The sequence below is a fragment of the Manihot esculenta genome, chromosome 17 (genome assembly GCF_001659605.2).
Source record: "Manihot esculenta cultivar AM560-2 chromosome 17, M.esculenta_v8, whole genome shotgun sequence".
Classification (NCBI taxonomy): Eukaryota; Viridiplantae; Streptophyta; class Magnoliopsida; order Malpighiales; family Euphorbiaceae; genus Manihot; species Manihot esculenta.
Window position 1 is genome coordinate 20,887,014 of NC_035177.2, and position 26,169 is coordinate 20,913,182.

At 40.9% G+C, this 26,169-nt stretch overlaps 1 pseudogene; it reads right to left on the reverse strand.

Moving 5' to 3' along the window:
• Positions 1-668: 668 nt before the first annotated feature.
• On the reverse strand, positions 669-25,856 carry LOC110604873 (annotated as a pseudogene).
• Between the last annotated feature and the right edge of the window lie 313 nt (positions 25,857-26,169).

Genomic DNA, 26,169 nt, shown 5'->3' on the forward strand with positions numbered 1-26,169 from the left:
GGCGGCGCAAAGGGCAACATGAATAGCAATGATATCCCAGTTAGCTATTACAAAACAGAAAAATAGATGTCCAAAAAATGTGCCCTAGCGCCTAATACAACCATAACTAAAAGAATATCACATTGCAAAATTTCATTACGCATTGCAGAATCTTAGTTCCTGAACAACTATGTCAATCTTCAAGTTTAAACACATTAAACAAGAATATGCTTGTGATATTACATATTTACAGACAAAGAATGGCATGATATCAAGCATACAAGCAAAAGAATGAACCCCAATTTCATGGATTTCATGTGTAAAATTTTCTGTCAAAATATGATATCAAAATCACATTTTCCTCTTCACTGTTGTTCATTGAATCTATGAAATAAGCAAATCTCACCGAAGAAATGAAATTATAATCTCTATTATGATTCATATTAATGTCCCTCTGCATAATTGAAATCAAACTATACTGGAATGGATGACAGGACTTACGTAGATATGGGCTACTGGCATTTGAATCACTTGTGGAGCCAAAAGGACGTTCAAGGAATCATAGGTTTTCTTCCTTTTTTTTCTTTTTAATTTAATTTTGGCATTTATTGTTTGGCTTGTGAGAAAATAACAAGAAAGAAGAAATAATCCGACAAGGTGGAAAGGTGGATGCGGTGGTAGTATTACATTTACACTTTTTTATGAAGCAGGTTTGTGTCATAAGATGGAGCAGTGCAGCCTTCCAAGTACTACACAAAAATCCTATCATCAGCAACGATCAAAGTTCTCTCAAACTGTCCCGTTTCCATGGCATTAATCCTAAAATATGTGGAAATATGCATTGGGCACTTAGTATTCTTTGGTATGTAACAAATGACCCGTCATTAAGCACAGCGGAGTTCAAAGCTGCATAATAATTATCTTTGCTGGGCACAACATTTCCCAAATACTTTCTAACCAAATCTTGGTATTTCTTTATCACTTCAGATATGGAACAAAAAATCACGCTAGTATTTCCAAGAGTCTGCCTATGAGTAGTAACAATTGAAACACTATCAAGAACTGCATCCGCAACATTAGCCAATCTATTCCTTTTATTCAAAGGCACACTGTAATGTCTCGGGGACCAGACCACTACCGGCGCTAGAGTTCAGATTGACTTAAGGTGGCCGGAACCCATAGCAAGGCTACTATACATTCTGTTACACTGGATATAATCCCATACATGATCAAAAAACATAACCATTATATGAATCAAGACTCGACCTGTGCATGCATCATAATTGAGAACATAAAATCCATACTAGAGCTCTCATCAAATGCTCCAGTATGGTCAACATAACATGCCTCAAGCTTGGTTCAAACATAACTTATACTTAAAACTTTTACATAAAAGGATCAAGAAACAGAGATTACAAGGAAAAACCCGGGCAAAGCACAATTCTAGTCCACAAATTAATACATGTCCACAGCTATACTATTACAATAGGCTATACCAGTAACTCAGTCGACTTTTTGAGCTAACTTTGATCCTGCAAACCTAGGGTTAGGGGAAAGGGATAAGCTACAAGAGCCTAGTGAGCAGAACATAAAAAATACAATTCAATAAAATATATGATCGTATGAATGCATCACAACACAAACAATTCACATCAAGATGGACTTGTCACCAGTAACCCTCTATAGATTCCAATAGTGTCTGGCTCACGACGGGTGCTCTTCAGGACTTCCTCTTAAACATAACATAACATGTCCATAGTGCTAGGGGCGTAGAATGGGCAACCCTAGTCTTTCCCTTACATAGTGTTAGAGGCGTAGAATGGGCAACTTTAGTCTTTCCAAATCCATCATAACATATGATAACATACTCGAGGGCTAGTGGGTCATCCAACATTCATCCACAACCACAATAAATTATGCAATGCATCATATTCATGAATTCCAATGCAAAATAACCAAATTATATATACATGGCATTTGTGATGCATGAGCATACTTAAAAATTTTGATTTCTTTAAAATAATAGATCAGTTCAGTTCTACTCACCTCTGGCTGACGCACACCTAATACTAAAGCAATTATCTCATTGCAAGTTCTATGGTCCCCCAAGTCTGATCCTACACAAATGGACTTAAATGAGGGACCAAAAATAACTTTTACAATGCTTAAAATAACCCTCCAAAAAATCCCTATAAACATACAAGAACACACATAAGAAACGAGCTAGAAAAGGTTGGGCAGGGGACTTTCGGCGGCAGGTTTGGTTGCCCAATGTCCCTCATAGATCCGAAGGTTAAAAACTTCGGGGGCAGGTTAGGCAGCCAAATGGCTACGTCCACAGGCAGGTTCGGCGGCCAAATCTTGCTTCGACGGCCGAACCTGGGTTCTCCAGCAAGGCAGAACTCTATTTTGCCCTATACTCACAGCCACCAAATACTTTCAATCTCGCATGTAACAACCTATAACAACCGTACACACCCAACATGCATAAAGGACATCTAGAGCTAGTCTAATCCTCATCATGCATTATCAACAATACAAGAAGAATCCTCCATTACTAAAAAAAAAAAAAAAAGAATTTTAAACTCAAAAACATAAAAGGGGAAAAGACACATTTCTTTGCATGCATTCTCAAAACAACAACTCATAACTAAAATTGAGTCCAAAACAAGAGGTTTTAGAGAAGCCAAACTTATCTTTTTGAAGGTTTACAAACACAGCAACAAAGAGGAGGTTTTGGGGAAGGAAAATGGATGAACTTAGAAGATCCTGAAAGCTAGAACTTTGAAACACAACTCAATCTTCAAAATAAAAGTAAAAACTCATGAATTCTTTAAGGGATTTAAAGAAACTCCACAAAAAACATCAAGGAGAGTGCATGGACTCACCTCTGCCAGAAAATGGAGAAAGAGTTCACATTTTCAGGCTGAAGGCCTTTTATAGGTGGCTAGAGAAACTACCTTCTGTGACCGAACTTGAAGGTTCGACGACCGAACCTTAAGACTCCTCTAAAACCTTTTTTTTAACATGTTTAAAAACGCTTCAAATTCATTTTATAAAAATCTTATTTTACCATTCTAAAAATTCCAGTTTCGAGATCTTGGATTCCTTCGGAAAGTTGGAATTCTGACACCGGAGTTTAGTTGGGTATTATATTCTTCCCCCCTTAAGAACATTCATTATCGAATGTTCCACAAAGCAAGCAAGCAAAACATACACATCAAGAAGACACATAAAAACCATCTAACAACTTACTTTAAAAGAGATGGGAGTACTGCTTAAGCATCGACTCTCGGGTCTTCCAAGTGCACTCTTCCATATTGTGGTGACTCCATAAAACATTCACCATCGCGATTTTCTTGTTTCTCAGCTTTCTGATCTGTGTGTCTATAATCCATACTGGCTACTCAACATAGATGATATATCCTAGGATCTTCATATTAGGTTCACTAAGAACCTTGCCCGGATCTGACACGAATTTTCGTAACATAGAAACATGGAAAACTGGATGGACTATCCATAGAAGCAGGTAAATCTAACTTGTAAGATACATTCCCAATCTTTTGTAAGATTTCAAAGGGTCCGATGTACCTTGGAGCTAGTTTACCTTTCTTTCCAAAATGAGTCACCCCCTTCATAGGAGACACTTTAAGCAATACCATATCTCCCTCCTGAAAGATAATTTGCTTTCTGCGGATGTCTGCATAGCTCTTCTGCCTACTCACAGCTATTTTGATTCTTTCTCTGATGATGGGCACTACCCTGCTAGTGATCACTACCAATTCTAGCTCTGCTAAAGCCTTTTCTCCTACTTCTTTCCAGTAGACAGGTGACATGCACTTTCTCCCATATAAAGCTTCATAAGGAGCCATCCCAATGGTAGTATGGTAACTGTTATTGTAGGTGAACTCCACTAATGGCAGATGTTGCCTCCAAGTCTAACACACACATCCTTAACATATCCTCTATAGTTTGGATGGTCCTTTCCGACTATCCATCATTCTGTGGATGAAAAGCAGTGCTAAAGTCTAGCTTTTTGCCCATAGCATTTTGCATACTCCGCTAAATCCTGGAGGTAAACTAGAGTCCCCTATCTAACACTATAGAAACTAGAGCCCCATGCAGCCTGATGATTTCTTCCACGTAGATCTGTGCTAACTTTTCCATGGAGTAACCACTCCTGACAAGAATAAAGTGAGCAGATTTGGTCAATCTGTTTACTATTACCCATACAGTGTCATGTTTGTTGGACATTATTAGTAACCCTACTACAAAATCCATTGCCACGTGTTCCCATTTTCACTCTGGAATTGGTAGTGGGTTGAACATTCCAACTGGCTTCTGATGTTCCAACTTTACCCTCTGATACACCTAACAAGCGGATACACACTAAGCCTATTCCCTCTTCATAGATGGCCACCAATATACTTTCTTCAGATCCTGATACATCTTGGTGGATCCAGGGTGAACATTGTACATGGCATTATGAGCCTCTCTCATAACGTCTCCTTTCAAGCCTGTTATCTGATACACACAATTTGTTCCCATAATGGAGAATCCCTCTGTTGTCAAACCTAAAATCACCATTCTTACCTTTCTGAATAGCTCCTGCTAATTTTACTAACTCGGGGTCCTCGTACTGTTCTGTGCCACTTGTTCTAGAAGCACAGGTGTCACTTTCATTTGTGCTACTAACATAACTGTACCAAACAACTCTAGTTGCAAGCCTTTGTTAACAAGCCTATAAAACTCTTTCACCACTGGCCTTCTTTCCACTGAGATGTGGGATTAACTGCCAAGTGATTTTCGGCTAAGAGCATCTGCCACCACATTTGCTTTACCCGGATGGTACTGAATTTTGTAATTGTAATCACTAAGCAGTTCTACCCATTTCCTCTGCCTCAAGTTTAACTCTCTCTGACTCAAGATGTATTGCAAACTCTTATGATCTGTAAAGATCTCACACTTCACCCTATACAGGTAATGCCTCCACATCTTGAGTGCAAAGATCACAGCTGCCATCTCTAGATCGTGTGTAATATAATTTAACTCGTGCTTCTTCAACTGTCTAGAAGCATAAGCAATTACTCATTCTACATCAACACATAACTTAGTATGTAACGACTTGGAAACCGGACCGCTACCGGCGCTAGAATTCAGATCGACTTAAGTTCGTCGGAACCCATAGCAAGCCTAACATACATCCTGTGCAACTGATAAATCCCATACATGATCATACATTTACATAAAAATTTAAAACTTTTCATACACCAAGCTTGACCTGCACATGCACCATAACTATAAACATAAAAATCCCACACTAGAGCCCTCATCAAATGCTCTAGTGGGGCATCATATCTTATGTCAAGCCTGGTTCAACATAACTCATCATTAAACATTTCATAAGATCATGTACAAAAGGGGATTACCATTACTATTAGGGCCAAGCACAATACTAAACCATGAATCATTCTTTACATTATATTACATCATTTTACATATCATGTCCACTACTAATCTATTACATACACATAGCTTTTACCCTTGACGACTTCCCGGTCTATCCTGAACCTGCAAACCTGGGGGTTAGGGGAAAGGGGTGAGCTACAAAAGCCCAGTGAGCAGAACAGTAAAAACAATTTATAAGATATGCCATCATGAAATGCATCACAACACAAGTAAATCACCTTAAGATGGTATTGTCACCAATAGCCCTCTACATATCCAATAAATGTCCGGCCCTCGACAGAGCTCCTCAGGATTCCTCTTAGACATAACATAACATGTCCAACTGTGCCAGGAGCGTAGAATGGGCAACCCTGGTCTTTCCCTTACTCTGTGCCAGGGGCGTAGAACGGGCAGCCCTGGTCTTTCCATATCATATCATCACATATCATATCGAGGACTAATGGATCATCCAATAACCATCCACATCAACAATAATTAATACAATGCATCATATTCATGAATTCTAATGCAACAACCTATAAATATGGCAATAGTTGCTTTGAAATAAAATAGAGTTGTGTTCTACTCACCTCTGGCTGACTCTGGACTAACTCTGAAGCAGCTAACACTGCTGGCCTCCTCGGTTCCTCAGGTCCGATCTTACACAGATGGACTCAAATGAGGGACCAAACATACTCTAACTTGACTTTAAACATCTCCCCAAAATCCCTCAAAACATCATAAAACATTCATAAAAAACATGCAAAGAAAGGCTGGACAGGGCACTTTCAGCGGCAGGTTCGGCGGCCGAAAGTCCCTCCAGAGCCGAAAGTCACCCGCTTTCGGGGGCAGGTTCGGCGGCTGAAACTCCCCTCCAGAGCCGAAAGTCCAAACTTTCGAGGGCGAGTTTAGGCGGCCTAAACTACCTTCCCTGGCAAGTTCGGCGGCCGAACCTGGATCCTTCTGAGTGGCAGAACCCGATTCTGCCATCCCACATTCAGCCATCCCAACTTCCCAACATGCATTCAACTATTCTAAAACATGTATAAACACTTATTCAAGCATATAGGGGCATAAAACTAGCCTATACCCCCAACAAACATCACATTAAGCATACATTTATCATTTAACTCACATAAAACCTAACATTTTACAACTAGTACCACTAGGGATGCACCACAAAATACTGTGAAATCCTCACTACTTGTAGGCAGAGCTAACACTAGTGCTGACATCAATCTTCTCTTTAACTTTTGGAAACTTTCCTCACACTGATCTGACCAGAAAAACTTCTGATTCTTCTGGGTCAACCTGGTCATAGGAGCGGCTATTTTGGAGAAATCCTTAATGAATCTCCTGTAGTAACCTGCCAAACCCAAAAAAGATTTTGATTTTTATCACTATAGTGGGTCTGGACCAGTTAGCTACCACTTCTACTTTCTTAGGGTCCACCTCGATTCCATTTTCTGACACTACATGCCCCAAGAAAGAGATACTCCTCAACCAGAACTCACATTTAGAGAAATTGGCATACAAACCATGTTCTCTCAAGATCTACAACACTCTTCTCAAATGATGGGCATGCTCCTCTATATTTCTGGAATACACCAAGATATCATCAATAAAAATAATAACAAAGTGATCCAGAAACTGTCTAAAAACCTTGTTCATGAGATCCATAAATGTTGTAGGGGCATTGGTAAGCCCGAACAACATAACTAGGAACTTATAATGTCCATATCTGGTCCTAAAAGCTGTCTTAGGCACATCTTCTTCTCTGATTCTCAATTGATGGTACCTGGATCTCAAATCTATCTTAGAGAAACAACCGGCTCCTACTAGCTGGTCAAACAGATCATCAATCCTGGATAACGGATACTTATTCTTGGTAGTGACTTTGTTCAACTGCCTATAGTCAATATAAATTCTTAGAGATCCATCTTTCTTTTTCATAAATAATACCGGATCACCCCAAGGTGAGGTACTAGGTCGGATGAAACCCTTATCTACCAATTCTTGCAACTGTTCTTTTAGCTCTTTCAACTCGGCAGGTGCCATCCTGTAGGAAGGAATAGAGATGGGTCTGGTTTATGGCATCACTTCAATTTCAAACTCTATTTCCCTAGTAGGTGGTAAACCTGATAGCTCGTCTAGGAAAACATCAAGAAATTCTCTAACCATGGGCACTGAAACTGGTTCTCTAATGTAATACCCGGCTAGACCCCGGCATCGGAATTCCTATTTTTCGATGGAATCTCGGATGTCGAAAACCTCTAGAAGGGTAAAATATATTTTTCTAAAATGTTTTCATGTGTTTTAAGGTTTTAAGTAAGAAAGAAATTGAGTTTTTGAAAGCAAAGCACCAAGGAAGGAAAGGCAGGTTTGGCCGCCGAACATGGTGCAGTTTAGGGAGCACCTTTGGCCCCCGAAGGTGGTCTGGCCAGCCACCTATAAAAGGTCCCATGTCCGAAAATGGGTGAGTTTTCTTCTCTATTTTCGGGCAAAGGTGAGTCTATGCCCTTCCATGGTTAGTTTTGATGTTTTCCTTCAAATCGTTCATGTTTTTTTATGATTTTTAACTTGGTTTTGAAGATTTTGAGCAAAGATCGAAGTTTGGAAACTTGGAGAACCCAGAGCCATTGTTGGGAAATCCCGAGATTATTGCAATCCAGTTGTGCAGCGGAAAAAAATAAAATCTCTATTGATTTCCTTTTCCAGAATCAGGGTGCTTCGTTTAATTCAAAAGATGGATATGAGACTAACCTGTTAATCTCGTCAAGAAGATACAATGCCGGACTGATGGTGCTGCCTTTTCAAACGAACACCCTCAATGGTATCCACACAAATGTCTTCTATCCTTCTAGAGTGCTAGCTCTCTCAAAGATGGATAGATTATGTGCTCCACAATCTGCAATCTTTTAGACTGAGTTTTCTAAAAAACACGTACCTTCCACAATTCGTAGAAGGGGTATCTATATGTTTCAGTCTTTTGTTTTCACACAAATCCTTTTCCTAAAAAGAGTTGTATTTTTCCCACAACTCATTTTCCTAAAAGGAGTTGTGTTTATCCCACAACTCCTTTTCCTAAAACAAGTTTTGTTCATAACCCACTATCACAATCTTGCAGATACTCAAATATCTTATGTGATATAATCATTTATCTGTAACAGTTACAGATAGACTGCAGATCTTTTAAATATTATTATCTCATAATAATAAATGATTAATAATAATAACACTTTATTATTATTAATTATATTAATAATTAATATTAATAATAATAACACTTATTATTATTAATTATATTAATAATTAATAATAATAATAACACTTTATTATTATTAAATATATTAATAATAATAACACTTTATTATTATTAAATATATTAATGATTAATAATAATAACACTTATTACTATTAATTATATTAATGGGCTTTGGGCTTTTAGCCCATTAATATGACATAGCACATCAACAACGTTCTTTTGTGTGTGACCCAATAGGCTCACATTAATTGGCAATAGGCCCAGTCCCACAAGGCCCATAAGTCATAAGTGGCCTCTAGCAAGACATTATGACTACCCAACTAATTATGAGGATCAATAGTCCGATAAAGCCTAATAGAACATGAATTAATCCCTTTGTCACACGATATCTAGTTTGAACATAAGTCATGGTCGATGTCAAACTTATAATGTTCAAACTTATGATTTCTCGATCTCTAAGTAGACTGATAAATTCAAATGATATTGATCACACTATCAATTCATTTGAGCACGACCATGCATTTCTCAGTCTCACTTATCGAGGGGCCCAGAAGATATCTCTCTCATAAAGAGGGACAAATCATATCTTGATTGTTCATTATCCTCTACATAATTTCTATTATGCTCAATCATAACCTTTATGATTGTCCGATTAAAGACAACATTTGGTTATGTCAAAACATAATAGTCCTTATGTTGGAAACTATGACAATCTCAAGTCAAAGGATTAAGACATAACTACTTTGAGATTCACTTATGACAATGACCCATGTAGTGATCTCAATGCGGGTCCATCCAATACTTTGTTCTCTAACAAGTATTTATGATTATTGAATTATATCAACATATACATAATCATCTCATGATTATCAATCAATAATCATACCAGTTATATTTTATTATTATCAACATAATAATAAGTAATCAGGGATGATAATCATTATTATATAACATGCAAATAAATAATAATGATAAAAACCTCTTTTATTAATAACCAAAACGACATACAAAAAGGTCCAAGATAATGGCCTAGGGCATATACACTAACAATCTCCCACTTGCACTAGGCCTAATCATATAAGTATCTAATACCTATAGACCTAGTGTGCTGATCATGCTTGACCTGTGAAAGAGGCTTGGTCATTGGATTTGCAATGTTGTCATTTGTGTCTACTTTGCATATTTTGATATCTCCTCTATCAATGATCTCTCGAATAAGGTGATATCGCCTGAGTATATGTTTAGATCTCTGGTGAGATCTGGACTCCTTTGCCTGTGCTATGGCACCGTTATTATCACAATAAAGGTTTATAGGTTTTGCAATGTTGGGAACCATTCCCAACTCTGAGATGAATTCCTTCAACCAGACTGCCTTTTTAGCTGCATCTGATGCTGCTATATACTCAGCTTCTATTGTAGAATCTGCTATAGTGCTTTGCTTGGAACTCTTCCAACTAACAACTCCACCATTTAAAGTGAATATGAATCCTGACTGCAATCTGAAGTCATCTATGTCGGTTTGGAAACTAGCATCTGTGTAACCACTTACAACTAGCTCGTCTTCCAATCCTCCATAAACTAGGAATGCATCCTTAGTCCTTCTAAGGTACTTTAGGATATTCTTAACAGCTGTCCAGTGACTTTCACCGAAATCTGTCTGATATTTGCTCCTTGTGCTCAAGGCATATGAGACGTCTGGTCTAGTACATAGCATGGCATACATGATAGATCCAATAGCAGAAGCATAAGGAATCTTATTCATTCGTTCTCGCTCATTAGATGTCGTAGGACATTGATTCTTGCTGAGATGAACACCATGAGACATGGGCAAGAATCCTTTTTTGGAATCTTACATGTTGAACCTTTTCAGCACTTTGTCAATATAAGTACTTTGACTCAGACCAATTATCCTCTTAGATCTATTCCTATAGATCTTAATACCAATGATATATGCGGCCTCACCTAAGTCCTTCATTGAAAAAGAATTCCCTAACCAAGTCTTAACCTTTAGCAAGGTCGGGATATCATTTCCAATGAGTAATATGTCATCCACATATAGGACTAGAAACACAACTGCACTCCCACTAACCATCTTGTGAACACAAGGTTCATCTTCATATGGGTGATTGTGGACAGACTCACCAAATCTGCTCACTTCATTCCTGTCAGGAGTGGCTACTCTGTGGACAAGTTGGCGCAGGTATATGTGGATGAGATCGTCAGGCTGCATGGGGTTCCTGTTTTGATAGTGTCAGATAGAGGGCCCCAGTTCACCTCCAGGTTTTGGCGGAGTCTGCAGAATGCCATGGGTACTAGGTTGGATTTCAGCTGCCTTCCACCCCCAGACAGAAGGACAGTCAGAAAGGACCATCCAGACCATTGAAGATATGCTAAGAATGTGTGTGCTGGATTTTGGCGGTTCTTGGAGGCAGCATCTACCTTTGGTGGAGTTTGCCTACAATAACAGCCATCATGCTAGCATCGGGATGGCTCCATATGAAGCTTTATATGGAAGGAAGTGTAGGTCACCTGTTTGCTGGGAAGAGGTTGGAGAAAAGGCCTTGGCAGGGCCTGAGCTTGTAGAGATTACCAGCAGGGTAGTACCCATAATCAGATAAAGAATCAAGACTGCTGCAAGCAGGCAGAAGAGTTATGCAGACGTCCGCAGAAGACAATTAGAGTTTCAGGAGGGGGATTTGGTATTGCTCAAGGTGTCTCCTATGAAAGGAATGGTTCGCTTCGGAAAGAAAGGTAAACTAGCCCCACGATACATCGGACCCTTTGAAATCTTGCAAAAGATTGGGAATGTGTCGTACAAGCTGGATTTACCTGCTTCAATGGAAAGAATCCATCCGGTTTTCCATGTTTCGATGTTGAGGAAGTTTGTGTCAGATCCGAGCAAGGTTCTTAGTGAGCCTGATGTGGAGGTCCAAGAGGATCTCACCTATGTTGAACAGCCAGTGCGGATCATTGACACCCAGATCAGAAAGCTAAGAAACAAGGAAATCCCGATGGTGAAAGTCCTGTGGAACCACCACAATTTGGAAGAATGCACTTGGGAGACACGGGAGTCTATGCTCCAGCAGTACCCTCATCTCTTTTAAGGTTAGATCTCTATGTGTTTATGTGTTATGTATGTATGTTATGTTTTATGCCATGCTATGTGCTAGTTGAGGAACATTCGGGGACGAATGTTCTTAAGGGGGGGAGAATGTAATACCCGGCTAGACTCCGGTATCGGAATTCCTACCGTCCGGTGGAATCTCGGATGTCGGAGGCCTCTAGTAGGGTAGAATCATGTTTTCATAAAAGGTTTTAAGGTATTTTATGGTTTTTAAGTAAAATGGAAATGAGTTTTTACATGAAAACAACCTTGAAGGAAAACTCAGGTTCGGCCGCCGAACCTCAAGTTCGGCCGCCGAACATGCATGCCTTCGGGAGCGCCTTTAGGCCCCCGAAAGCATAAGTGAGGAAAGTCCAAGTTCGGCCGCCGAACCTCAATTCGGCCGCCGAACATGGCATGCATGCGGAGGCACGTTCGGCCCCCGAACGTGGCCTGGCCAGCCACTATAAAAGGGTCCCTTAGCCGAAAACGGGCGAGCTTTTTCCCCATTTCCGGCCAAGGTGAGTCCTCCGCCACCCCTCACCGATCTTGAGTCTTTTCCTTCAGATCTTTCGAGTTTTTCACTAGTTTTCATCTTGTTTTGAAGATTTCTGAGTTTTGAGCGAGTTTTGGAGCTTTGAGACTCAAGAACTCAAATCTCTTCCAACCCAAGTTAGATCGCCTCCACCCTCGATCTTCAAGAGGTAAGAGTCGATCTCTAGCTTACATTATGTTTTAAAAAAGTTCTATGCAAGTTCATGGGGTAGAAAATGCATGTGTAGCTTATGTTGAGATTATGGGTTTTTGAGGTGATTTTGAACAATGTGGCTTGCAAATGTATGTTGAATGTGTTATAGATGGGGTTTTAGCTAGTTGATGCCCCTAGGAACTTGTATGCTTGTGTATGAGTGTTGTAGAATAGGTTTATGCATGTTTGGATTGAGATTGGAGGCATAAATGCATAGGGGAGCTGAGTTTCTGCCATTCTGGGAGAAACCAGGTTCGGCAACCGAAGGAACTTTCGGCCGCCGAACGTGCTTGTGGAGGCAGCCTTCGGCTGCCAAAGCTTGCCCCCGAAAGGAGACTTTCGTCTCTGTCTGGGAGTTTCGGCCACCGAAAGTGCCGCCGAACATGAATGAGTTTCGTCTCTGTCTGGGAGTTTCGACCGCCGAAGGTGCCGCCGAACCTGCCTGACTTTCGGCTCTGGAGGGATTTTCGGCCGCCGAACCTGCCGCCGAAAGTGCCCTGTCCAGCCCTTTCTTGCATGTTTCTCTATGATTATTTCATGATGTTTTAGGGGGTTTTTGGGGAATTATTTAGAGTTATGTTCATGTTTGTTTGGTCCCTCATTTGAGTCCACCTGTGTAGGTTCGGACCCGAGGAACCGAGGACCCCAGCAGTGAGTCTGTTGCCCCAGTGTCTGGTCAGAGCTACCCAGAGGTGAGTGGAATAAACCTTTATATTTTTAAGCAAATTGATCGTATAGTTTGAGCACGTTCATGCATCATGAATGCCATGCGATGAATTAGGTTGCTTGCATTAGAATTCACGAATATGTTGCATTACATATTTTAAATGTTGATGTGGATGAATGTTGGATGATCCATAGCCCTCGATCTATGATATGACGATGTGATATGTACGGTACGGAAAGTAAGACCAGTGGGACCCATTCTACGTTCGCTGGCACTATGTAAGAGAAAGACCAGGACCCATTCTACGTTCTGGCATAGTTGGACCATGTTATGTTATGCTATGTAAGGGAAAGACCAGGACCCATTCTACGTTCTGGCACAGTTGGACCATGTAGAGGGCTATTGGTGACAGGTTCATCCTTGATGTGATTAGCTGTGATGTGATGCATTCCATGATCCATATGATTTAAATGTTTTATTATTCTGCTCACTGGGCTCTAGTAGCTCACCCCTCTCCCATTTCCCCAGGATTGCAGGTACAGGGTAGACCAGGAGATCCATAAGAGTAATGAAGTCATGTGTATGTAATAGATAGCGTGGACATGATAAATGTATTAATGTTAGGTAAAAGTATAGTTTTAGTCATGTACTGATTTTGAGAATTAGAGGTTGTGCTTGACTATATGTATGAGTTATCCCTTTTAATATATGATCTTAGATTTTATGATGATTATGCAAACCAACTCAACTCATGATGTATCGCCCATTGGGGCATTGATGAGATCCTACTGAGGGATCAGGATTATGATTATGTTTATGTATAGTGCATGCACAGGTTGAGTTTGGTTGATGTATATGGAAAGAAAAGTTTTAAAATTTTATGCATGTTATTGATCATATATGGGATTATACAGGTTTACAGGTTTCATGTCAGGCTTGCTACGGGTCCCGGCGGCCTTAAGCCGACTTGGATCCTAGCGCCGGTAGCGGTCCGATTTTCGGGTCGTTACAGTCAACCTGTCCACTATTACCCATATAGAGTCATGTCTGTTGGACGTTGCTGGTAATCCCACCACAAAGTCCATCGCCATATTTTTCCATTTCCACTCTAGAATCAGTAATGGGTTGAGCATCCCAACTGGCTTCTGGTGTTCTAACTTCACTCTCTGACATACCTCACAAGCGGACACAAACTGAGCCACTTCCCTCTTCATCGAAGGCCACTAATACACTCTCTTCAGATCCTGATACATTTTGATGGCTCCAGGGTGGATACTATACCTGGTATTATGAGCTTCTCTCATAATGTCTCCTTTCAAGCTTATGTCATCTGGTACACATAATCTATTCCCTTAACGGAGAAACCCTTCATTGTCGAATCTAAAATCACCATTCTTGCCTTTCTGAACAGCTCTCGCTATTTTCACCAACTCGGGGTCCTCGTGCTGTTTCTGTGCCACTTGCTCCATAAACACGGGTGTCACCTTCATCTGCACTACCAATGCGTCTGTACCAGACAACTCTAGCTGCAAACCTTCGTTAACAAGCCTGTAAAATTCTTTCACCACCGGTCTTCTCTCTACTGAGATATGGGATAAACTGCCAAGTGATTTTCAGCTAAGGGTATCTGCCATCACATTTGCTTTACCCGAATGATACTGGATTTTGCAGTCATAATCACTAAGTAGTTCTACCCCATCTCCTCTGCCTCAAGTTTAACTCTTTCTAACTCAAGATGTATTGCAAACTTTTATGATCTGTAAAGATATCACATTTTACCCCATACAGGTAATGCCTCCACATCTTGAGTGCGAAGATCACAACTGCCATCTCTAGATCATGCGTAGGATAATTTAACTCATGCTTCTTCAATTGTCTAGAAGCATAAGCAATTACCCTTTCCTTCTGCATCAACACACAACCTGGTCCCACTCGGGATGCATCACAGAACACTGTGAAATCCTCATTACTTGTAGGTAGAGCCAACACTGGTGCTGACGTCAGTCTTCTCTTTAACTCTTCAAAACTTTCCTCACACTTATCTGATTAGACAAACTTCTTATTCTTCTTGGTCAACCTAGTCATAGGAGTAGCTATTTTGGGAAAATCCTGAATGAATCTCCTATAGTAACCTGCCAAACCCAAAAAGCTTTTAATTTCTATCACTATAGTGGGTCTGGACCAGTTAGCTACAGATTCTACTTTCTTAGGGTCCATCTCGATTCCTTTCTCTAACACTACATGCCCCAAGAAAGAGATACTCCTCAACTAGAACTCACATTTAGAGAACTTGGCGTACAAGCCGTGTTCTCTCAAGGTCCTCAACACTCTCCTCAGATGATGGGCATGCTCCTATGCATTTCTGAAATACACCAAGATATCGTCAATAAAAACAATAACAAAATGATTCAGAAACTGACTGAAAACTCTGTTCATGAGATCCATGAATGCTACAGAGGCATTGGTTAGCCCGAACGGCATCACTAGGAACTCATAATGCCCATATTTAGTCATGAAAGTTGTCTTAGGTACATCTTCCTCTCTGACTCTCAACTGGTGATACCCGGATCTCAAATCTATCTTGGAAAAATAACCGGCTCCTGCTAGCTGGTCAAACAGATCATCAATCTTGGGTAACGGATACTTATTCTTGGTAGTGACTTTGTTCAACTGCATGTAGTCAATACAAAGTCTAAAGGATTCATCCTTTTTTTTTTATGAACAAAACCGGAGCACCCTAAGGTGAGGTACTAGGTCGGATGAAACTCTTATCTACTAATTCTTGCAACTGTTCTTTTTAACTCCTTCAACTCGGCAGGTGCCATCCTATAGGGAGGAATAGAGATGGGTCTGGTTCCTGGCGTTACTTCAATTTCAAACTCTATTTCTCTAGCAGGTGGTAAACCTGGTAGCTCGTCTGGAAAAATGTCAAGAAACTTTCTGACCACTGGCACTGAAGCTGGTTCCCTAACCTGACCATTAAACTCTCTGACATGAGCAAGAAACCCCTGATAAGCCCTCCTAAGCAACTTATGAGCCTGCAGGGCAAATATCAAACCTCTAAGCATACTTATCTTGTCCCTTCGGAAGACGACCTCTGATCCATCTTGTTCTCTGAACCTAACTACCTTGTCTCTGCAATCCAAGGTAGCATCGTGAGTAGAGAGCCAATTCATCCCTAGAATGACGTTAAAATTAGTCAAATCTAGAACCACAAGGTCGGCTGGAAGGCACCTATCCTCAACTATAACTGGACTGAACCGGTAGACTATCTCTGCCATAGATGAATCACACTTGGGCCCACTGACCCAAAGAGGACACTCTAGCCTAGAAGCTATCAAACCCAAACTGTCTACGGCTCTCGGAGTAACAAAAGAATGAGGCACCAGGGTTCATAAGATCATACACATCAGAACACCCAATAGTGAGTTTACCTGAGACCATTGTGTTTGATGTGTTGGCCTCCTGCTGTGTCATGGTGAAGATCTGTGTTGGAGCTGAAGGACCTTCCCCTTAGGAACCTGCTGAAGAAGAGGTTGTCCCTCTCCCTCTACCTCACCCTCTGCCCTGAGATGTGGCTAAAGCTGTTGGCTGAGCCACGCTGCTAGAAGCTGTCTGTTGGGACTGAGTCATTCTAGTTGCATCGGGACACTCACGTGCCATGTGCCCCTCTTGACCATATCTGTAACATGCCGTAGTCCCAAACCGACAAAGCCCTTTGTGCGGCTTACCGCACCTCACACATTCAGAGGTGTCTGAACCAGAGCTTGAACCACTACCCATTCCCAGACCGGACTTCATCATGTTCCAAAACTTGTTCTTCTTTGGCTTCCTAGTGGATTTGTTCCTCTTTTTAATCCCTGTGGTAGTTTCACTCAGAGAAGAGAGATCGAATCTTCCTGTACTCGAGGTCTTGGAACCCGAGGATTGTGCCACCTGTTGTTATATTGTTCCTTGTATGATGGCACTAGCCTCCATCTTTCTGGCTACATCCACTACAGTGTGGAAACTCTCTCTCTCTCTGCTGCTAAGATCAGGGAGGAATACCTAGAGTGGAGTCTCATGGTATACCTCTTAGCCTTCTTCTGGTCAGTGTCATAAGCCTGGCCCACAAACTGAAGCAACTCCAAAAATTTATCTGTGTACTCATCCACACTCATTTCTTCAGTCTGCCATATCTGCTCAAACTCTATTACTTTCAACTCTCTCGAACTATCTGGAAAGGCCCATCTTGCAAACTCATTTGCAAACTGTTCCTAGGATAAGCCGTCCAATTTTGAGTCCACATAATTCTTGAACCACTCCTTTGCCTTCTTGCACTTTAGAGTGAACCCCGCCATCTGAATGGCTCTGCTGTCACTGGCTCCTAACTCATCGTCTATGATCTTCACTGCTTTGATGTATTCAAATGGCTTATCCCCCTCTTTATACTTTGGAGCATCCAACTTCAGGTAATCTGTCATTTTGACTTTGCTCCCTGTTGATGGGTTAGGTTTGGGTGGTTGAGCTTTAGGAATCACTGGCTCTGCTGGGGGAGGAGATGGTGCAGCACTCCCTATGTTAGAGTTTGCTGGATTCTGGTAATAAAATGGATGTAAAAACATAGGGTAAGGTGGATATGGTGGGTAGTAGGGAGGATAGGGCATATGTGAGGGGTACAGGTGATAGCTAGAGTAATCCGATGTGCCTCCCATCGGATACCCGGGTCCCTGTGGGTAAGGTTGGTACTGAGGTGGATAGGCAGATCCTAAGGCCTGAGCGCCTCCTACAGATTCTCCCATACCCTCTCCTTCAAAACTTACACCCAGACTTCCACTCTCCTCTGATCATCCCCCACTGTTTCCCTAGATCTATTCTTCTTCTGTTTACATCAAAGGACCTTCTAGGGTCCCTTGACATTTTATCTCTGCTAGTCCTACTCGACCGTGCTCTTGACGGAGCAGTAGGAGGAAGGGCATCCATACCCCCATTTTCAGGGGGAACTCCAGTCAATCGTGCAAATCGACGTGAGCCTCGTATCCTGTCTTCTAATAACAATAATTAACATATAGACATTAGCATTATATGGTTCACGTGGATACATATGAACCCTCAACATACAAAACATATCATTAATGTACATGCATACAATCATGGCATTACACATAATCATACATTCATTAAGACAGGACTCTACATCCTATCCTAGTGGACATGATTTTTCCTAATGTGCTTGCCTTTCTATAACATCTATGAGCCCAACACTCTAGATCCGACCATATAAACCTAGGGCTCTGATACCACTCTATAATGACCCGAAAATCGGACCGCTACCGGCTCTAGGATTCAGATCGGCTTAAGGTCGCCGGAGCCCGTAGCAAGCCTACTATACATCCTATGTACCTGATAAAATCCCATACATGATCACACGATATGATAAAAACATAAACATTCCATGAACCAAAGTTCGACCTGTGCATATATCAAACTGAAAACATAAACCTATACTAGAGCCCTCATCAAATGCTTCAGTATGGTAAACATCACATACCTCGAGCTTAGTTCAAACATAACTCATAATTAAAACTTTTACATAAGGATCATGTAAACAGGGATTACAAGGACAAAACTAGGGCAAAGCACACTTCTAAAACTATAAAATAATACATGTCCACATCTATACTATTACAAAGGACTATACTAGCAACTCAGCCGACTTCCCTGGGCTAACTCTGATCTTGCAAACTTGGAGTTAGGGGAAAGGGATAAGCTACAAGAGCCTAGTGAGCAGAACATAAAAATAGTTTAATAAACATATGATCGAATGAAATGCGTCATAACACAAACAATTCACATCAAGATGGATTTGTCACCAATAACCCTCTACAAGTTCCAATAGTGCCCGACCCACAACGGGTGCTCCTCAGGACTTTCTCTTAAACATATCATAACATATCCATAATGCCAGGGGCATAAAATGGGCATCGACCTGGACTTTCTCTTACATATTGCCAGAAGCGTAGAATGAGTCTCGACCTAGACTTCCATATACATCATAACATATCATACTCGAGGGCTAGTGGGTCATCCAACATCCATCCACAACAATAGTAAATTATGCAATGCATCATATTCGTGAAATCTAATACAAACAACCTAATACATATACATGGCAATTGTGATGCATGAGCATGCTTAAAAAGTTTGATTTCTTTAAAATAATAGATCATTTCAGTTCTCCTCACCTCTGGCTGACGTTCGCCTAACAATGACACAGTTATTTCACTGCAGGCCTCTACGGTCTCCCAAGTCTAATCCTACACAGATGGACTCAAATGAGGGACCAAACATAACCTTTACAAGACCCTAAACAACTCCCCAAAAACTCCTAAAACATACCAAAACATGCATATAAAGCAAACAGGGGAAGGCTGGGCAGGTTCAGTGGCTGAAGGTCCCTCACAGCTCCGAAAGTCAGCAACTTTTGGGGGCAGGTTCAGCGGCCTAAACTCCACACAGATCCGAAAGTCAATGACTTTTGGGGGCAGGTTCGGCGACCTAAACCCCACACAGATCCAAAGGTTGGAACCTTCAGAGGCGGGTTAGGCGGTCAAAAGGCTGCCTCCACAAGCAGGTTTAGCGGCCGAACCTTGCTTCGATGGCCGAACCTAGGTTCTCCAGCAAGGTAGAACCCGATTTTGCCCTATGTACACAGCCACCAAACACTCTGATCCTCACACCCAACCACTCATAAACATTCATACTCACTCAACATGCATAAGGGACATAAAAACTAGCCTAATCCCCATCATACAACACAAGAGGAACAATCATCATCAATCCTAACCCAAACCCTAAAACTTTAGATTTAACCATTTCATGCATTAACAACCCTTAACCCCTTTTAAAACTTGCTGAAAACTTCTAGAAAATAAAAGAAAGGCAAAGATTCAAACTTACCTCTTGGAGACACAAAGGTGACAGCAACCCAACTTGGAGATGAGGGAAATTGATCTCCAGAGGTCTCCGAGGTTCAAAACTTTATATTCAAACTCAAAACTTTAAAAACAAAGGAAAACTCATGAATTCTCTAAGAGATTTAAAGGAATTTCAACAAGAATATCAAAGGAACGGCATGGACCTATCTCTGCCCGAAAATGGAGAGAAAGCTCTCTCATTTTTGGGCTGAAGACCTCTTATAGGCGGCTGGAGGAACCACCTTCGGCGGTCGAACTTGAAGGTTCGGCGGCCGAACCTGGGGATCCCTCTAAAACTCTTTTCTCTTTTATTTTCTTAACACAAATCCAAACAATAAAACTAATTAAAAGTCCATTGTATGAAAATATTATTTTATCCTTCTAAAAATTCTGGATTCCTATGGAGATTCCGTCGGAAAGTGAAAATTTCGACGCCGGAGTTTAACCGGGTATTACACTTAGTATTCTTTGGTATATAATAAAATGACCAGTCATTAAATACAGCAGAGTTCAAAGCTGCATAATAATTATCCTCGCTAGGCACAACTCTCCCTAAATACTTCCTAACCAAATCGAAAATACTGCCTTAGATATGGAACAAAAGTCACACCAGCCTTTTCAAGAGTCTGCCTATGAGTAGTAGCAATTCAAACACTATCAAGAACTGCATCAATCACAACATTAGCCAATCTATTCCTTTCATTCAAAGGCACACGAAGTCTATCAAAGTACCTAAGCAGTTCTGGGTCAGCCTCATCAAGACTATTCAAAGTGGGTTTCTCTTTAGGAGCTAAATAATAACAAATATCTTGAAAATCAATTGGCAGGTATAGATTATCAGACCATTTAGGCTCGCTCATTTTCAATAATTTCTCAAAAGCATTTAATCTAAACTGAAGCATCCAATCATGTTCTTCCTTAAGCAAAGAAATTAACATGATTGTTTCCTTGAAAAGTCCTTTGGGGATCGAAAAGGAGTCAATATCCATACTAAAGCTAAATTTCTTGTCGTAATCACGGTTACGGAGAATTTCCCAAATTTTTTCGTCAGAGCTAGTAGTTGAAGTAGAAACGTTGTTACCTGAATTAGTACTGATGGTTTGTATTTGAAGCCGACATAAGCTTGGATCTTGACTAGATTTGCCAGTCTGGGTTTTGAAGGAAATGAAAAGGGTTTGGATAGTTTAGCTAAATCGGAGATGGACCAGGGAGAAATGTGTAATACCTGACTAGAATCCGGCGTCAGAATTTCAATCTTCCGACAAAATCTCCATTGGAACTCGAAATCTCGAAGCTGGAATCTCCTTAGGAAGGGTAAAATAAGGATTTTATAAAATGAATTTGAAGATTTTAAGGTTTTAAGAAAGAAAAGAGTTTTGAAGAAAATAGTTTTGAAAGAGAAAAAACTAGGTTCGACCGCCGAAGGTGGTGCTGCCGCGAAACCTCCTCTTTCGGCCCCCGAAAGTGGTTTGTCCAGTCACCTATAAGAGGCCTTCAGCCCGAAAATGAGAGAGCTTTCTCTCCATTTTTGGACAGAGGTAGGTCCATGCCCTCCCTTTGTGATTCTTGTTGTTTTTCCTTCAAACCTTTCAGAAAATTCATGAGTTTCTATTTGTTTTTGAAGATTTGAGTTGAATCTAAGTTTTTAAACCTTGGAGACCTCCGGAGATCGTTTTTCTCTCATCTCCAAGTTTGGGTTGCTGCTACCCTTAGATCTCCAAGAGGTAAACCTAGATCCTTGTTTTTTCTTATGTTTTAATCAAGTTTTAAGAAGGCGTAAAGGTTAATAATGCATGAAATGGTTATGTAATACCCCGCTAGACTCCGGCATCAGAATTCCTACCTTTCGGCGGAATCTCCGTTGGAATCTGAAATTCTCGGATGTCGGAGCCTTCTAAAAGGGTAAAATAAGGATTTCACAAAATGTTTTCATATGTTTTATGGTTTTAATGAAGAAAGAAAATTGAGTTTTGAAAATAAAAGAAAGTTTTGAAGGGAAATGCCAGGTTCGGCCGCCGAAGATGGCTCCCTTTTGCTGCCGCCGAACATGGTGGAGTTGTGGAAGCACCTTTGGCACCCGAAGGTGGTCTGGCCAGCCACCTATAAAAAGGCCCCCTGTCCGAAAATATGCGAGTTTTTCTCTCCATTTTCGGGCAAAAGTGAGTTCTTGACCCTCAATGGTTGATTTTATGTTTTCCTTCAAATCTCTCAGAGTTTTTATGAGTTTTTACCATGTTTTGAAGATTTTAAGCTAAAGATCAAAGTTTTGGAGCTTGGAGACCTACGGAGCTCGTTTTCTCCTCATCTCCAAGTTGGGTCACGCCTACCTTCGATCTTCAAGAGGTAAGTGTAGATCCTCACCTTTCTATATATTTTAAGTAAGTTTTAAAAGAGGTTAAGGGTATTTGATGCATGTGTTAGAGTAGATCTAAAATGTTAGGATTTATGTACCCTTTGTGCTTAATGTGATGCTATGTTGATGTTTGTTGGGGTTTAGGCTAGTTTTATGCCCCTATATGCTTGAAAATGTGTTTATGCATGTTTTAGAATAGGTGAATGTGTGTTGGAAAGTTTGGATAGCTGAATGTAGGATGGCAGAATCGGGTTCTGCCACCCAGAAGGATCCAGGTTCAGCCGCCGAACCTGCCAGGGGAGGCAGTTTTGGCCGCCTAACCTCGCCCCCGAAAGTCAGACTTTCGGCTCTAGAGGGAAGTTTCGGCCGCCGAACCTGCCCCTAAAGGATGGTGACTTTCGACTCTGAAAGGACTTTCAGCCGCCGAACCCTGCCCCCAAAAGTGCCTGACTTTCGGATCTGTAGGGGCTTTCGGCCGCCGAACCTGCCGCCGAAAGTCCCCTGCCCAGCCTTCCTTTGCCTGTTTTACATGCATGTTTTGTAATGTTTTAGGGGATTTTTGGGGAGTTGTTTAGAGTCATGTTAGAGTATGTTTGGTCCCTCATTTGAGTCCACCTGTGTAGGATCGGACCTGAGGAACCGAGGTGATCAGCAGTGAGATAGCTGCTTCAGAGTTAGTTCAGAGTCAGCCAGAGGTGAGTAGAACTAAACTAATCTTGTATTTCGAGAAATCAAATGTTTTAAGCATGTTCATGCATCATGATATGTAATAGGTTGTTTGCATTAGAATTCATGAATATGACGCATTGCATTATTCATTGTGGGTCTGGATGGACAACAGGACGACCCATTAGCCCTCTAGATATTATGTTATGTAATAGAAGTCCTGAGGAGCTCCATCGAGGGCCGGGCACAGAGTACAGGAAAGACCAGGTGTGGCCTGCACTACGCCCCTAGCACAGAGCTTATGTTATGTAATAGAAGTCCTGAGGAGCTCCACCGAGGGCCGGGCATAGAGTAGAGGGATTTATGGGTCAGTCCATTCGTGATGTGAATTGTTTGTACTGTGACGCATTTCATGAAAGCATATGTTTATTATAATATTTTTATAGTTTTGCTCACTGGGCTCTTGTAGCTCACCCCTTTCCCCTAACCCCCAGGTTGCAAGGCCAGAGATAGCTCAAGAAGTCAGCAAGGGTAAAGGCTATGTATATGTAATAGATTAGTAGTGGACATGTAATGTAAAATGAAGTAACGTAATGTAAAGTAGAGTGATGTTTTTATAGATTATTATTGTGCTTGGCCCTATCAGTAGTGGTAATCCCTTTTTGTACATGATCTTTATATTAATGTTTTAATGATGTTATATGTTGAACCAGGCTTGACATATGAGATGTTGACCCAACTGGAGCATTTGATGAGGGTTCCAGTAAGGGGTTTTATGTATACAGTTTTAGTGCATGCACATGGTCAAGCTTGGTATAGGAAAAGTTTAAAGTTTTTATGAAAATGTATGATCATGTATGGGATTTTATTAGATATACAGGATATATAGTAGGCTTGCTACGGGTCCCAACGACCTTAAGTCGATCTGGATTCTAGCGCCGGTAGCGGTCCGATTTCTGGGTCGTTACAGGTTAGATCTAAAGTTGTAGGGTTTGAGTTGGGTTGTTAATGAATGTTTGCTCTTATGAGTTTTTATTGTTGTTTGTTGGGGTTTAGGCTAGTTGTTATGCCCCTTATGCTTGATGAGTGTGTATGCATGTTTTTTAGGAGTTGGGTGTGAGGATTTGAGAAGTTTTGGAGGTTGAGTACATAGGGCAGAATCGAGTTCTACCTTGCTGAAGAACCAAGGTTTGACCGCCGAACCTGCTTGTGGAGGCAGCCTTTTGGCCGCATAATCTACCCCCAAAAGCATGACTTTCGGATCTGTGAAGGGTTTCGGCCACTTAACCCGCCCTCGAAAATCCTTGACTTTCAAATTTGTGTGGAGTTTAGGCCGCTGAACCTACTCCTGAAAGTCCCTGACTTTCGGATTTGTGAGTGACCTTTGGCCGCCGAACCTGCCGCCGAAAGTCCCATGTCCAGCCTTCCTTTGCTTGTTTTATGTGCATGTTTTGGAATGTTTAAAGGGGTTTTTGGGGAGTTGTTTAGAGTCATGTAATAGTTATGTTTGGTCCCTCATTTGAGTCCATCTATGTAGGATCGAACATGGAAGACCGTATAGGCCTACAGTAAGGTAGCTGCATCATTGTTAGGCGAGCGTCAGCCAGATGTGAGTAGAACTAAACTAATCTATTGTTTTAAAGTAATCAAACTTTTTAAGCATGTTCATGCATCACGAATTCCATGTTTATGTATTAGGTTGTTTTGTATTAGAATTCACGAATATGATGCATTGCATAATTTACTGTTGATGTGGATGGATATTGGATGACCCACTAGCCCTCAAGATGATATGATATGATACGGTATGGAAGTCCAGGTGAGGCCCATTCTATGCCCCTGGCAATATGTAAGGGAAAGTTCAGGTGAGACCCATTCTACGCCCCTGGCATTTTGGATATGTCAGGTGAGGCCCATTCTATGCCCCTGACAATATGTAAGGGAAAGTCCAGGTGAGGCCCATTCTACGCCCCTGGCATTTTGGATATGTTATGTTATGTTTAAGCGAAAGTCCTGAGGAGCTCCGTCGAGGGCCAGGCACATTGGAATATGTAAAGGGTTACTGGTGACAAGTCCATCTTGATGTGAATTGTTTGTGTTGTGACGCATTTCATACGGGCATATGTTTATTACACTGTTTTTATGTTCTACTCACTAGACTCTTGTAGTTTATCCATTTCCCCTAACCCCAAGTTTGCAAGATTAAAGATAGCATCGGGAAGTCGGCATAATAGCTGGTATAGTTTAATGTAATAGAATAGTTGTGGATATGTATTGTATAATGGATTAGAAGTGTGCTTTGTCCTAGTTTTTATCCTTGTAATCCATGTTAACATGATCGTTATGTAAAAATTTTTAATTATGAGTTATGTTTGAACAAAACTTGAGACATGTGATGTTAACTATGCTAGAGCATTTGATGAGAGCTCTAGTATGAGTTTTATGTTTTCAGTTTGATACATGTACAGGTTGAGCTTGATTTCATGGAATGTTTAAAGTTTTGTGATGATGTATGATCATGTATGGGATTTTATCAGGTACACAGGATGTACAGTAGGTTTGCTACGGGTTCCGGCGACCTTAAATAGATCTGAATTCTAACGCCGGTAGCGGTCTGATTTCTGGATCCTTACTAAATGCATGAAATTCTGTTAGCCAAAATAGAAGCCATGGTTGTGGTTGATATGGAAGAATAGAGCAAGCAGCAGAAGAAAGGCTCTAGTCTTATTTTTTGTTTTGAAAATTCTAAGTATTTGGACGATTGTTTTGCTGGCCATAAGTTTGAAGATAGACACGTGTATCTCACACGTACTAATAAAATTGATTTTAGCCATTAAATTATTCAGCCGCCAAATTTGAACGGCAGCCATGGAAACTGAGAAATCTGGGATGGCTCTCCCTCTCTGGTTTTCTCTTATTTACTAAGAAATAACTTTTTAATCATATATGTATATACACACACTTCCATATATTTTTTTTATTCA